General features: G+C 37.4%; 1 protein-coding gene across 1 annotated transcript in view; it reads right to left on the bottom strand.

Moving 5' to 3' along the window:
* ETL1 (SNF2 domain-containing protein / helicase domain-containing protein) overlaps positions 1–5,239 on the bottom strand; it is a 123,505-nt gene extending 118,266 nt beyond the window's left edge. The window contains exon 1 of the mRNA XM_089377182.1: positions 4,878–5,239. The gene's annotated coding sequence lies outside the window, so the exon portion shown is untranslated. The remainder of the gene's footprint in view (positions 1–4,877) is intronic.
* Between the last annotated feature and the right edge of the window lie 9,685 nt (positions 5,240–14,924).

Genomic DNA, 14,924 nt, shown 5'->3' with positions numbered 1-14,924 from the left:
AGGATCCAGACTTGCATGGAAGATCGGTTTTGGTAATATGGTCCAGATTGGGACTGATCCATGGTCGGGCTGTGGAGATAGTCACATTCCCCCAACAGATTTAGTGGCATATCTGGCTCATCATGGTGATGCAGAAAATACAACAATTTTGGGGGCAGTGATGGTTAACAGCACACACTTTGAACTTGCCTGCCCACTGGCACCAGTTATGGGCTGAATATACAAATGCTTTAGCTCTATCACATGTTAGAATAAAGGACTGTGAAGATGAACTATTGTGGATCCACTCTAAAAAGGAGTACTATACTCCCAAGGAAGGCTATTTATATGCCTATGCTTCCAAAGAACCAGAGGTGATGGACTGGTGGTGGAAACTTATTTGGAAATTGAAAAGTCCACCAAAAGCGAAATTATTTTTATGGTGTCTTCTAACAAACAAAATCCCTACAGGAGAGAATCTAGAAAGAAGATTTTTTCAGGGGGCCTCTTGGTGTCCTTTACACGATTTGGATGTTGAGTCGGTTGATCATTTATTTTTGGCTTGTCATATAGCTGTGCAGATTTGGAACTTTATATATCAGGCTTTACATATAAGTCTCAGACGGCAGGGGAATCAATAATTGAAGCTTGGAAATCTTGGTGGAACGAAGCAAATCCTAGAAAGCTAAGAAACATCCCTGTCCTCATTTTCTGGGGCATCTGGATTGGTAAGAACAGGAAAATCTTCCAGGAGAAAGTCTTTTTACCTGATACGATTGCTGCTGAAGTCATTGCCATATTTGAGTTTCTTACAGAGAAGAAGAACAATTGAATGCCCAGATTATCACCCCTGAAATTATCAAGCAAGATATGTCATGGGGTTACTTTGATGGTTCGTCTCAAAATGGAAGATGTGGTTGGGGTGCAATTCTTCATCTAAACAATTCACACTCTTTCAAATTAAAATCTGGACTGGGGCAGGGCTCAAATAGTTTTGTAGAGTTTTATAGTCTAAAGCTTCTTCTCCTCTTTGCTTTGGAACATGGGTGCCGACAGCTGCAGATATTTGGGGACTCAAAAATAATTATTGCTTGGTTCAATCAGAAGTCCATATGTCTCACACATACGCTCAGAAATCTATTTGAGGAAGTTATTATGTTAAAAGCACAATTTGACTATAACTATTGTCAACATATTTACAGGGAAAGGAATGCAATTTCCGATAAGTTATCCAAAGAAGGCACGCTCCAGAACCGTGGTACTTGGCTGATAACAGAACAGAATGGGACAGATTTCTACCAGTATTATCACAGGCCTTTCATTGACATCTCTGCAAATAATGCTGTTATGGGATAATTTTTGTATATTTTTGCATACACATACGGCTGAAATATATATGATAAAACAGACATAGAACAGTTTATTGATGGACAGTATAGGTAACTTATTTTTGTATGTATATCAGACAGCTTGGTTTTATTTTGAAAGCTATATTTAGACAGCAGATGATTGTTGGGTTACAGCAATCAATTTTGATATGTTAATCAGCATCTACAGCATGTAATATTCAATATTTCATATAATGAAAATTACTATTTTTCCTTAGGGAAAAAGGATAAGAAGATTACAATCAAGAAATACAGCAACAATCCAAATGAATAAGTACACCAAACATTTGCAAGATAAGAACTAGCTCACACAACTTACAATATGAAGTTGCACAACAAAATACATCAGACATCACCCATAGGATCAAATGTATAAATCATGCAGGCAAAATACATATTGAACAGAGTTTTCCACAGGGATGCATCCCTAGGGTGAGGGACACACCCACCACTCTTCCCACGCTCCAGAGGTGGGGGTGGGTGGTGCCTAGGAAAATGTTTCCCCACATCCCCTTTGGGAGAAATTCAGTTAAACGTTTCTCCAGTGAAGGGGATGCAATTCCCCAAAAGGGGCCATCTGGGTGCCTCCAACAACAAAAGTGGGATGCCTAGGTGACCCACCACTCAAATATTGCATCTGTATTCTCTTACCACAAAGAAGAAATACACAGCACACAAGCTCGAAAACAGAAATTCGCAAGCCAAAACAATGGAAGATACAATTTATCTGATCACATGCATGAAGTGCTCAAAGTGACTCAGTCAAACCCTAACACTAGTCACATGCACTGTTGCACCCTCCTCGTATGGATAAGTATGCCAGGTGACATGCACCTCAAATAGAGTGCGCAAACATGAAACCCCTCCATGGGATCTATGCCCTCTACCTAAACTGGAAATTTATCATGCATGAGCACACCAACTGTATAGGCATTTGTGCCATCCTGCCAACGATAGATCACACATACTAAAACTAAGGAAAGGTTGAAGGTGTCATCTCTAGTGTCTTCTCTGCTGTGCCTTCACTGGGAATCACTAGCTGAGCAACAGGCACAAAATCTAGCAATTAGTAATCATTTTAATCCAATGATGAGAGTAGTCCCATGCAATTCTAACATATTTTCTGTGTTAAACCCAAAAAGCTCAATTTCACAATAACAGCTGTCAATGGTTATATGGCCATCATGAGACATTTTCTGCCTACAATACTGCATCGTTTTTAATACAACAAACTGTGGACAACCTAAATTTGTGTCAAATAGATGCGTTTTCTCCAAAATGGGATAGATGGATTCGAAGACCAAATTTATATGTTTTATTTTATACATAAAGCATGTTAATATGCATAGAAATAAACTCGCCTTGTATCCTGCCAAGTGCAAAATTTGAAGTTATTCAAAATTGAGCATTCCCTTGTTAATTCCTGAACCTCGCCACAGGTAAAGCTGTGGAATGAAGTCAATTCAAAACTGTGCATCTCCTCTATAGTATTGTCATAAGTAGCAAAAAAAGTGGATGCATGCTTGTATTTGCAATCTCTTGTATATGGAAATACTTTTATCAGGCAAGGAATTTTGACTTGTCAATTGGGTTTAGCTCAGGTGGTCGGCAGAAATGTTGTTATCCTCCCCACCGGAGTTCAATTTCCACATGTGACAAGTTGAGCTCAGCTCATAATGAGTATTTCTTGTAATGATGTTGAGCCTTGTTATCTGAACAGTCCCTCGAGCACCGGAACATGTATATTTGTTATATAAAATATAAAGATGTTTCTCATTGAAAAAATAAAAGTTAACTTTGACCTTTGACTTGACTTAACACAGGACATATCCTGGTAGATCATTGTAATACAATTGCTGTTATACATCATCTGCAAAGATTCACCAGAATCACAGGAAGAACTTTTGCAGGGTGTTTCACACAATTTGGCTACTTTTATAAAACTCACTTATGTATCTTAGAGTTCTGTCAACTATTTTTCTCTGTTTTAAAATGTTGTCAATGTTTGGTACAAAGAAAACATAGAAAGAAATCAACCGGAACCAGAACAATGCAGTCAGTGTTTAAATTTGACATCCTACCCTAACCACCCTGCATACCAAGAGATTGAAATGAACATGACCGATACTGCACATTTGTTGTGATGTGAGAGAGTGATTCCACAAGACAAAACATAAAATGTCTACAATTATAATTCCCTCTAAGATATTTTTACCCATGAAAACCAAATGATCCAGGAGATTTTATAGCTAAGAAATGGCATTTTTACTTCATGGATTAAATTCATTAATTAATTTAATCCAGAATAAAATATTTTCTCAACTTTCCTATTTTTTATATGGGGATAAAAAGTCCCATAAACCAAGGTCACAAAATTCAATACAAGTCCAGAGACATACAGTCGTATATGTCCACTGGGCTATGGCCTAGAGGTAAGTGATTGTTGTGACAATGATCTAAGTTCAAATCATGGCAGGGATGTTCTTATTGATGTAGTTTTCAAACTTATTACTGTATGGTACTGGCAAGTTACCAACAAACCCTATTTTTCACTTGCCATTATAAGGGTGGGTTCAGCTTATTAAAAGGTGAGCTCAGTTTATTACTGGGTTTACATCCGTTGAAATAGACAGCTCCCCACTTTAAAAATATCGATACATATACGAATGATCTTTTGCAACAATCAAAAATGTTTTTCTAGACCACCAAAGGCTTTAAAAACCTGTAAACTGCTGCACATTGTCAACTATGCAAACAATAAAACGTTCCTTTCTGGTAAAATATCAGAGACAGAAAACGTGGAAGCCCAAACCAGCGTAGTAATTTGGATGACTTTCCCATCCCAATCCCAGTCCAATGAAAATGAAGCACCGTTTAATTTATTCAGTATTCATTATTTAAACTGCGATTCTTCAATTACCTCGAGTGAAAACTACAATTACTTCAATCACTTAAATATTTGGACTGCATTTAATTAAATTCTGCAAATATGAATCCATTAATTCTAACACACCCCTAATCCATTTTTCTCGAGACTTATACATAAACATTTCCTGAACCTTTCTAGCAGAAGCTCTGTTTTGTGTAGAAACCCTTGAACATTCGCAATCTTCAGATAAAATCCGCAAACTCGATCCATTGATTATAAAATTTCTCTGCATACATTTTTCTCGCGACTTGTGTATGAAAGTCTTTCGAACCTTTGCATCAAAGTTCAATTCCAGCAGAAACCCTTAAGCTTCGGCGATTTTCTGTATTTTCGAAGTCATCCTTTAAACACTTAAAAGTCCTCACTGTTTTACACTCTAGATTGTCCCTACTCTGCATACCAAAATTAATCGACACAGGAAGCACTAACACTCACTTTTCTTTGCGTCCTACAGACTTTTATACTTACGGATCAGTCGTTCGAATCTCAACCTGTAAGCCCCCGAAATCCCAGTATTTCGATTATTTTAAATCTATGTTCTTAAAGCAATCTCAAAACAAGGACAGGCCAACTAGAATTACCTCGCAATTCTTCAGAACTTTATGTTGGAGACCGCAATTTTTCACTCTGCGATATTCTCGGCAATCCGAGCAGAATCAACCGTTTTCCGACGGAATACTTGCGGTTTTATTGACGCCAGGGAGATCGAAATCCTTCGTGTTGCTGGAGCTCTAAAGGGCCAGAGAACCTTAAATATGGCGGAACCGCCCTATTATAGCAAGGGAGAATGGACCCAATAAGAAAGGAGGGAATGAGGGCGGAAATATTTGGGGGTTACGGTTTCTAGTTAAAAGGAGAATCTTAAGGCGCGAAAGAGTTAGCTCGTCCCGCCGGTTTTGATTGGTCGGGCGAAATGGCAGCTGCCCTGAAACATAAGGCTTCAGTTGAGCGATATATAGGGATGCTTCAGTTCAGCTTTGAGTTACTTTTAAATTGAAGATATGCATGAATTTTCTCAACCATTGGCGGTGCTTAAACTTAATTAACATGGCAAACAATAATAACAGTAGTAGAGTAATAAATATGGTATAGGTTAAGTTGGAATATACTACAACTGTAACAGTAGCTGAATACTAAATAGTGGCAGGATACTAAAGTAAAATCTCAGAATAAAAATTAAATTCTAATGTTCATTTGACAAGGAACTTTCAATATCTTTGTTTTTGTAAATTAATTATTTTTTTATTAAATTAATGATAAGTAATGGATAAATTAAGTTGAAATACGTATGATTGAATTTAAAATTAATAAATGTTTAAAACATTTATTTCAGAGTTTTTTTAGTGTATTTTTTGGTGGTTTTTTCAGGTTTAATTTCTCTAAAATCTGACATGAATTTACTGAAATCACAAGTTTGATGTGTAACCCCTGCACTATCTAAATGCCCTAGGGGTTTTCAGGGTGTTGAATCCATATATACAGTGAAAAAACCAGTTTAAATAACACAAATTAAGATTTCACCTCAAAAAAGTCAAAAAAGTCACACTAAAGACAACTCCATGTTTTTCATAGCATGGTGGATTTCATGAGTAAATTATTTATCATTGGTTATATCTGTGTGTTTTAAAAAAAATTATCAAAACTTTAAAACTAAATACTTATCTATTTTTATTAGCTATTTAATTTATATGAGTATGGTAGTTATGGAAATAAGAAATAAAAATCTTAAAACTAATGATAGAAATGTGAAAATGTTGAATTTTGTAAACTTATATGTTGAGTCCCTCTTGATGGGTGGTGAGACCACTAGAATAGGAGATCAATAAACTTGCACGACATTTATCCATAAACTTATATCAACATAATAATATTCTTTTAAAAAATGGTAGCATATTTTTTGTTTAGTATCTTTTTTTAAATAAGAGGTGGATGCTGTTCATAATAGATCCATCTTAAATCGAGATCTACCAAGTGTGGAGAGAGATCAAGTACGGACTTAAGATGAATCTAAGTTGGTAGTCTTGCATTCCATAATGGATTTCCTTAAGCTTTTAAATAGGCTTCATCATAACATATACCATGGACAAATACCATGGGCAAAACCAAAAAACTCCCAACTCTAATTTTATTTTATTATATTATATTTGTATTTGATTGAGCCAAAGCATTTATGTTTACATAAAATATGTTTCATAGTGCTCTCGAGAGCACCTCTCGGCGCAATAAATTTATATAAAAAATGAGATCATTTAAAAAAAATAGTAAACAAAATATATAGCAATATTGGAATAGAGAGCATGAGACAATACACATTGGGAAATCATTTGCATTAACTCACTCATGAAACAAATCTACACACCTCATCATTGTGGCCTCAAGATAAGGGAGTTGAGGACATGTTATAATCATTGTAGCATGTAAAAAGTGTCCATGCTTATGGCTAGTGAATGTTTGGTTGCTAAATGGTATAAGGTCGATGGGACAATGACTTTGTTGAGCCATGGAAATGGATGTAACATCTATAGGTTTGTTGGTGCGCTTGGCCATTTGATGAGTGATTTTCTTTGTTTTAGGTGCTTTGTTGCCTTATATGTTTTGAATTAGAATTTGTATATCTTGAAAGGGATCCTATCTAGAGATTAAGCGTTGAGGAAATCTTGGCCTATATCGATCAAAAGGTTCAATCTTTATTCTCGGATATGCATTTGTCTCAATATTTCGCTTCTTACTCTATTTTTTTTATTCAGTGTCTCTTAAGAATTTCAACGAAAATTAGGTGAAAGTTCAAGTTTGGAATTATATTCTCAACCTTTGTAGTTTGGGTTGGATTTTTATAATCTAAAAGTGGTTGACTCTAGAGACAAGGCGTCAAGGAAATCATGGCTTGTGTCATTTAGAAGGTACAATTCTAGTTATTTGGTTTAGTATATTGTTTGTAGCTATCTAATTTGGTTCAATCCCACATGAGATTTACAATACAAATTGAACTGTAATGTTCCTTTCCCATTCATAGCCGTAGGAAAAAATGAAGGCATAACCTATGATGATCCCCGTAGGTTATCGTCAAGAAAAATGGGGTCAATAGATTAATTAGTAAATATTAACTTCATAATTAAATTAAAGGTGGTAAAGCCACTTTAGAAAAAATAAGTGACCTATGGTATTTTGGAAAAGGAAAAAATTATAAAGAAGAGGAGACTTGAGGAAAAGGGGCATGTGAGATTTGAGTAGTGAATTGACAAAAAGCTTTAGTAGCTAGTGAAATGGAAAACCCTCAAGTATTTTCAATTTCAATGTTGAAATACACACTCTAGCTAGTGGTGATTGGTTGTGGTGACTATTGGGCCACCCTAGCTAATCAATAAAATTATCATATGTAAAAGATGTCAAAATGGTATTCCAAGGAGGTTGAATCAATAATCTAGGAGGAGATTAATCTATCTACCCAGAAAGGTTGAATTTCGAGCTATGCAAGGGTTGAATTGCATATTTTACAAAGGGCCAAATTTCTGGAGTTGCATGGGCCAAGTTTCTCTTCAACTCAAAGGTCGAATTTCTGGTGTTGTTGGGACTGAGTTTCTCTTTAAGTTAAAGACTGAATTCCTAGTGTTGATGGGTCGAGTTTCTCATGTTGCAAGAGCCAAGTGCTTGCTACAAGTTGGAGGTCAAATTAATACCTATGTGGACCGAAATGATATTATGAAGGAGGAAGAAATTATTTATTGTAGGAGGGTCGAGTTGCCTATCTCATGGCAAATCGATTTGTTGTTCTTGAGGATTGAATTACAAGGGGTCAAATTGCCAGTGGATCCAAAATCAAATTAATTATAAGGGTCAAAATTATTGTCTCTCAGAGGGCCAAAATTATATTGTTTAAGAGGGTCAAATTGCTAGGGTTCAATTACATTCTCTAAGAGAGTTGAATACCCAATGGAGGATGAGTTGTAGAGCTAAGGAGTCAAACCAAGGGTTTTTTTGGAAATATCTCCAGGTTAATTGATGCAATTTCCTTCCAAACTATAAATAAAATAGTTGAGCTTACAGTGTTTTCTCTACAATTTCTAGAATGATGTTTGCAATTTATTATTGAATCTTCTCGCAAAAATTTATAGTGAATTGCTTGAATTTAAATTTATGGAAATTAAGTTCATTATATGAGAGGGATATTACAATGGTATCAGAGAAGTGCATCATGCCAGCTCGAAGGTTTATAATAGTTAATGATCCCAAGAGATAGAGAATTTGTGACTTACAAGAATAAAAAGAAGGGAAGAGAAATCCTTTATCCAAGATCAGAGAAAGAAAAAGAAGAAATGGGAGATCATGAGGATCCACCTTGGGAAAGTATCAAGCACGCCCTGAATGATTTGGCTAGAGGACAATAGGAGATTGTCCAAACAATGAAGGCTCCCACTCAATCTATGGCAAGCGTACATGGAAAACAGCTTGACAATGGTGCGGGAGGTTCAAACAACACATTACTTGGAGGATCTAGTGGTCATCATGTTGAAGCCAACAATACATCTAATCTGGTTCCCCCACCAATAAACAAAAGCACAGTTATGCCATTTATGTTGAAATTCTTGGGAGGACAAGATAGCAACCAGTAGGATCGAGATGAAGATTTCTCAGATTGTCTAAGGGAAATCAAACATTGGGGGCAATTTTTCATGCAACCATGTCACTCTAGGGTTATTACACCATCAAACACCATAACAAAACCATAGATCACAATCAGTGGTGGAAAAATAATGATGTTTCCAAGAAGGTGAGTAAGATAAATGTTCATACTTTTGATGGAGCATCCAGTGTTGCAGCTTGAGCTTGGGTCCAATAATTAGACACATTCTTCCAACTTAACCCCATGAGAGAGTTCAAGGTTATCCAGTATGATACCCCACACTTGAGAGGCAAGGCACACAAATGGTGGTACCACATATTAACCACCCTAGGGAACTTCAATATCACCTCCTACTTGGAGTTCACAGGCAGGTTGATTAAGAGTTTTGACAAGAAAAACCTAGAGCCGTATTTCAGGGATCTGGCACAATTTTACAACCATATTATTGAATTTTAGAGATTGGTGATTGTTGAATTTTCTACAAGGATGCTTAGTAGAAACCACTTTTTTGATATGATAATTACTTCCTAATGATTTCCAATTAATTTATCTTATGTCACTTATATCATTGAGCAATTATACACAAAAAAAATCTTAACAATGAAAACAATAGGATCATAAAGAGATAGCCATGCACAATAGAAACAACAAATTTTCCCTGGGAAACCCAAACTTGGGAGAAAACCCAACAACTTTTCTTCTCGGAGAAATTGTTCTTCGACAAGGTTTACAATTACATAAATTGTTTAGAAATCTATGCCAAAATCCAATTCAAAGATACTAGTCAAACCTGGTAAAATATTAACCAATCAATGTTGGTCAAACCACCCAAGAATAGAAAAGTCAACACTGGTCCACTGTCAGAATTTCGACCTGTGGTCAAAAATTCATATTTTGGTCAGCCTTAGTCAATAGTAAAACTCGATTAAACTTGGTCAAACTTTAGATAATTCGCTTTTCCTTTATTCACATGTGTGACTATCTTATGTAGTTGATGAGTGAGTGGTTGAAATGAGGATGTCTTTTGTGTATTTATACTTGTCAAGTGGGTGGGTTTTGACCAAGGGTCACACCCTTTCATGGTGGGGCCGACTTGACAGTTTGGAGCCTACATGAACCCAAAAAATTAAACTTTTAATTTTTTTTTTCATAGTTTTATTTGGCCGACTTGGGAGGCCTCTCGACATGTGGGAATACCTTTAAATGCTACACAAAAATTAACAGTGATAATGGTGAATGAAATATCTCAGTATTGATTGCTAATGATGTTCTTGGAAGGACTAGTTGAACCACTGCATGGCTGGGTTAAATCCTTTAAGCCTAGTAAACTTGGGGATGTTATATCTAGGACGAGGGGTACGAAAGATGTAGTGCTGAAAAGAATGTATACCAAATTCATCATCCCCCCCAAACCCCAGCAAAAAAAAAAAAAAAGCAATGGCGGGAAAAGAGTAGGATAAAACAAGGAATAAGTTGAGGAGGAAGAAACTTTGTTATAGCTATAGAGAACCATAGGTTCCTAGGCATAGGTGTATAAGCAAGGGAAAATTCCACCTCATAGCAATAATATTGGGATGGTGAAGAAGTGGAAGAGCAGGTAGCAACTCATGAAGAAGAGCATAGTAGTAGCAAGGAAGAGCATCCACGGATGGATACAAAACAGGCCACTCTGGCCGAGCTCTCTTGTGTTTCTAGATACAATACCTTATGAGTTCAAGGATTTTTGCAAGTGCAGTGAGTTATCATCCTCATTGATGGCATATTTACTCATAACTTCATAGATGCAACTTTGGTAGGCAAGAGGCACTTTCCCACTTAAGAATTCGAAGGATTTGATGTAGAGGTGGCTTGAGGATGCAAAATGCCATGTTTGAGGAGGGTCCCACATATGGAACCAAGGATGGGGAATTACACCCTCACTAATGACTTGTATGTGCTAAAAATAATTAATACCAATGTGGCATTAGGGGTCTAATGGCTCATTTCCATAAGAAAGAGCATAAACAACTATCGTACTATGGAGATGGATTTCATTGCACAAAATGGATAGTGAGTACTATTGAGAGGTATGATCAACAATGATCCAAGAGTGGACATGACTAAAAGGATGGAGGATATAATCAGGCATGGGGACATAACATGGGTTATGTTCACAAAACATTTTATGACACCGTTGTCGGGGATCAAGTTTATCTTGTTCCTGGCGCTTTAACGACATCCTTTTCTTCACATCATTTTTTATTTTTTCATCCTTCATTTAAGCTGACAACACCTCATTATGGTGTCGTTGTCGGGGACAAATATTTTTGTCCTTTGTTTTTATGACATTTCATCATTATCATCTTCTTCACCCATCAACAGACACATTTTTTTACGCTTTGACATCCTTTTTCATTTGTTCATCACCTTGTCCATCATCACCAACAATTTATGGTTTCTATGTGCACATTTAGCACGTGGACATTTGGGTTAGTTTCCTATTTGGGTGGCAACTCCACTTATTCATCCTCCCACAAGAGCTTATACTAGAAGAAATCCTGGCAGCTTGGTTAACCCTACTCCTGATCCCAAAACAGCTCCAAGAGCTAAGTTAAACAAATTACATTCTAGTAAGCATTTAATCTTTCTTGGGTAGGAAGCCCTCCCTGGTATCCATCTGCTTTACCCTCATCCGGGGATAGATATTTTATGTTCCCGGTTCTTGACTATATTTTTGGTTTGTGTCATTTGGATTTTAGAGTTAGATTCATGTTCAAGTGGCAATTCCACTTCTTTCATTTTTTGCAAAAATTTATACTAGAAGCTCCCTTCTTGTATTTTCTTGGACAAGGATCTGTCTCTGACATCCATTAGCCTATGAGCGGGTCATTTTGAATGACTTGTTCGCCCCTTGTCATTTTACTAGCATTCAAGGCTATCCTCATGATATTTTAGATTCAACCATTAATAATTTGCCTTAGTTTAAGGGCAATACTGCAATTTTTGCTAGAGATCATCTTATGAAGTTTAGTCTTTGTTTTTGTACATGTTGCGTCTCTGCATGTTATAATCATGAATATGTCAAGATGCAACTCTTTGTCCTTTCCTTAGAAGGTGGTGCTATGAAATTGTTTTATGATTTTCCTGACAATTCCTTTGATTCTCTACAAGCTATTGTTAATGCCTTCAAAAATAGATATGGAGATGAAAGGGGTTCACTTTGTGCCACTAGCTGATCTGAAATTGGAGTAGGTGATTTCTTCCTCTTTTCCAAAATCAAATAAAAACAAAAATAGGACCATGTTGACGCTTTGCAAGATAAAATGGGTCTTGAAACAAACAGGTTTTTCCAATGTCTCTTCAAGTCATGAATTAGTCTTCACATGTAACTTAACATAAGCAACATAACAACACATAACTCATGTAGCCATAATGAAGAGATAACAAAATATTTGTTGACAAAGTTCACCCCTCCTGGGCTACATCTCTGGGCTTGCCAACATAGCTAGACCACTCATATATTCAGTAGAAAAATGGAGTACATAAACAATTAGTTGATGGTAAACATGTGGCTATTACCCCTACAAGGTAATTTTCTCTTGCAAAGAACTCTCACAAACAGCAGCAACACAAAGCATCTCCTACAAAGATGTCATACTCCAACTGAAATGAGCTAAAATGAGCATGTAAGCACTTCAATTCCACATTGAAGCACATAAACAAAACTTCCCTCAACATAACATAATGAGAAAAGTGAACCTGAGCTGAACCCTACAAGTTACAGTTGTAGTAGACTTCTAAAGGTGAGAATACCCCTACAAGGTCATCTCCATGCCCAAACACCTTTCAGAACTGCTTCCAAACCCTGATTGATCCATACACCTTTTGTCTCAAACCTGCAAAAAGGCTCCTTAGATGTGCTCAAATCAGAAATTAGAGGTCACCAATGGATTTAGAACATCCAAAAACCCCTAAGTGCACTCTTTCTTAGCTCAATTTGGCCAAAAACTCCAAAATATATGGCTCTCCAAAGCTCCATATGAGTTTTATAATTAATCATCCTACAAATCAGACCATATGTCTAACGGTCCTACAATTCCACCCCGAATTCCTCTAACCGAGTGATAAAATCGCCCTCCACCGGTGCATTTTGTAGGTTCATTAATTTTCCTAGTGACCCCTTAAGTCTGAAAATCATAGCCATATGGGCCACATGGGGGCCGAGGGTTGGGCCTTAACGCTTGCCCCCACTAGTTTAGCCCCTAAGCACATGGGTCGTGGTCACGTCGGTGCCACGAGTCCAAGGATTCGACTTAACTACCTGTCCTTCTTGTCGGCCCCAAAAACATCAGCGCATGGTCATATTCGTGGTCCATAGGACCTGGGCTAGCCCCCTTACCGAAGCTCCCTTCCGCCTTAGCGCTAAACTGTCGGAGCCTGTGGTCATGTGGGTTGACATATGACCCTAGGGCTAGTCCCCTCACCTTAGCGTCTCCGCCTTGGTGCTTAAGTCTGGAACCGATGGTCTTGTAGGCGTGCATGGGACCACGGCTTAATGCCTATCCCTAGCCCATCCTTCATAGCGCTTAAAGCTTCATCGGTGGTCTTATCGATGAGTGGTGACTGGGGGCCGGGCTAAGGTCCCTAGCCCCTCCACCTAACGCCTTCTCCTTTGGTATTTGGTCTAGTATACCACCTGTGACCTTGGGTTGGGGCTAATCCTCGAGCCCTTGGATCCTCTGCCTATGGTCTCGTGGGTGTAGGTGGCTGAGGACCATGGTCTTAGCCCCAACCCCTTCCTCCAAAAGGCAACATAACAAACCTTATATATAGGTTCTTACCATGTGATAATAAACACCACAAATAGCCCAATGGTAGAGTGTTGGAATGTTGAGTAGAAGGTCAGGAGTTCGAATCCCCGGAGGTCCTTTCGGTCCATACCAAAATTTTGGTCTCTGTTGGGGTGCCACGTGGGAGCCCATGACTGGGCGATGTGGCACCACTCCATTAGTCCACATCAACCTGTACAAACCAATCAAATGCGCCTGAAACCAGGGAACTGTAGGAAGCCAAGTGTCATCTTGTCATTGGGTCATACCCTGCACAGTCACCCTACTGACTCAACGGTACGATCAACCCAGTGAACTGCCTAGTCAACAAACTTGCTCAAATTTTACTATTTGGGAAAACAATCAGAATGTGATATTTGGAGCATGCGATGTCGGATTGAGGTGAAATGAACATCAAGGCATTACCACTTCTGCAAGAAATTTATGGGGATAGCATGCGCAAGGTCTACAAAATAAATTAGAAATCCAGTAAAGCCAACGTGAAGCCCGCAGAAGCCAGCAAGAAGCCAGCATAAGCCAGCAAGAAGCCAGCTTGAGCCAGTCATCAGCCAGCGTGGAGGACAACCAGTAAACAAAAAAAAAAAATCAGCTTCTTAAAGTTTTTTTTGGAAGTTTAAAGTTGAATCTAAGAAGTGAAGAAGCCTTTTTTGGAGAGATAAGGTATATTTTTTTAATTTTGTAGATTTTTATTGGAGAGATAAGGAATAGTTTATTTTGGAGAGATATTTGAGATTTTGTATTTTGGGAATTTATTGTTTGTAAATTTGTGGAGTAATAAGATGTACTACTAAATTGTATTTTTTTTGGAGTAATAAGGTGTAGGGGTTATTTGTAAATGTTTGGGCCAGTAAATTTTTGGAGTAATAAGGAGATTTTATTTGTAATTTTTTATTTGGAGAGATAAGTGTGACATTGTAACTCAAAGTAATTTTTTTACTTTGAGGGCGGGTTAGAGTACATTTTGCATCAAACATTGCAATGATTCTTGTTGGGTCCCTATAATACTAGTGATTACCCCATTACTATTGTAGTTATACCCCCTATTTATATTGTTGTGCCCCTATTACCCCCATATTGTTATTTCTGTGCCCCATAGAATCCCTCTATTGTTATTTTTGTGGCTTTATATTATTATTGTTAGGTCGGCTAGATTATATTGTGACTCCTTAGACTCCTAT

This window comes from Pinus tabuliformis, chromosome J (assembly GCF_031772625.1).
Source record: "Pinus tabuliformis cultivar Carrire ecotype Pingquan chromosome J, CPIR1, whole genome shotgun sequence".
Classification (NCBI taxonomy): domain Eukaryota; kingdom Viridiplantae; phylum Streptophyta; class Pinopsida; order Pinales; family Pinaceae; genus Pinus; species Pinus tabuliformis.
The sequence above is the reverse complement of the archived record's forward strand: the minus strand, read 5'-3'. Positions and strand labels throughout refer to the sequence as shown.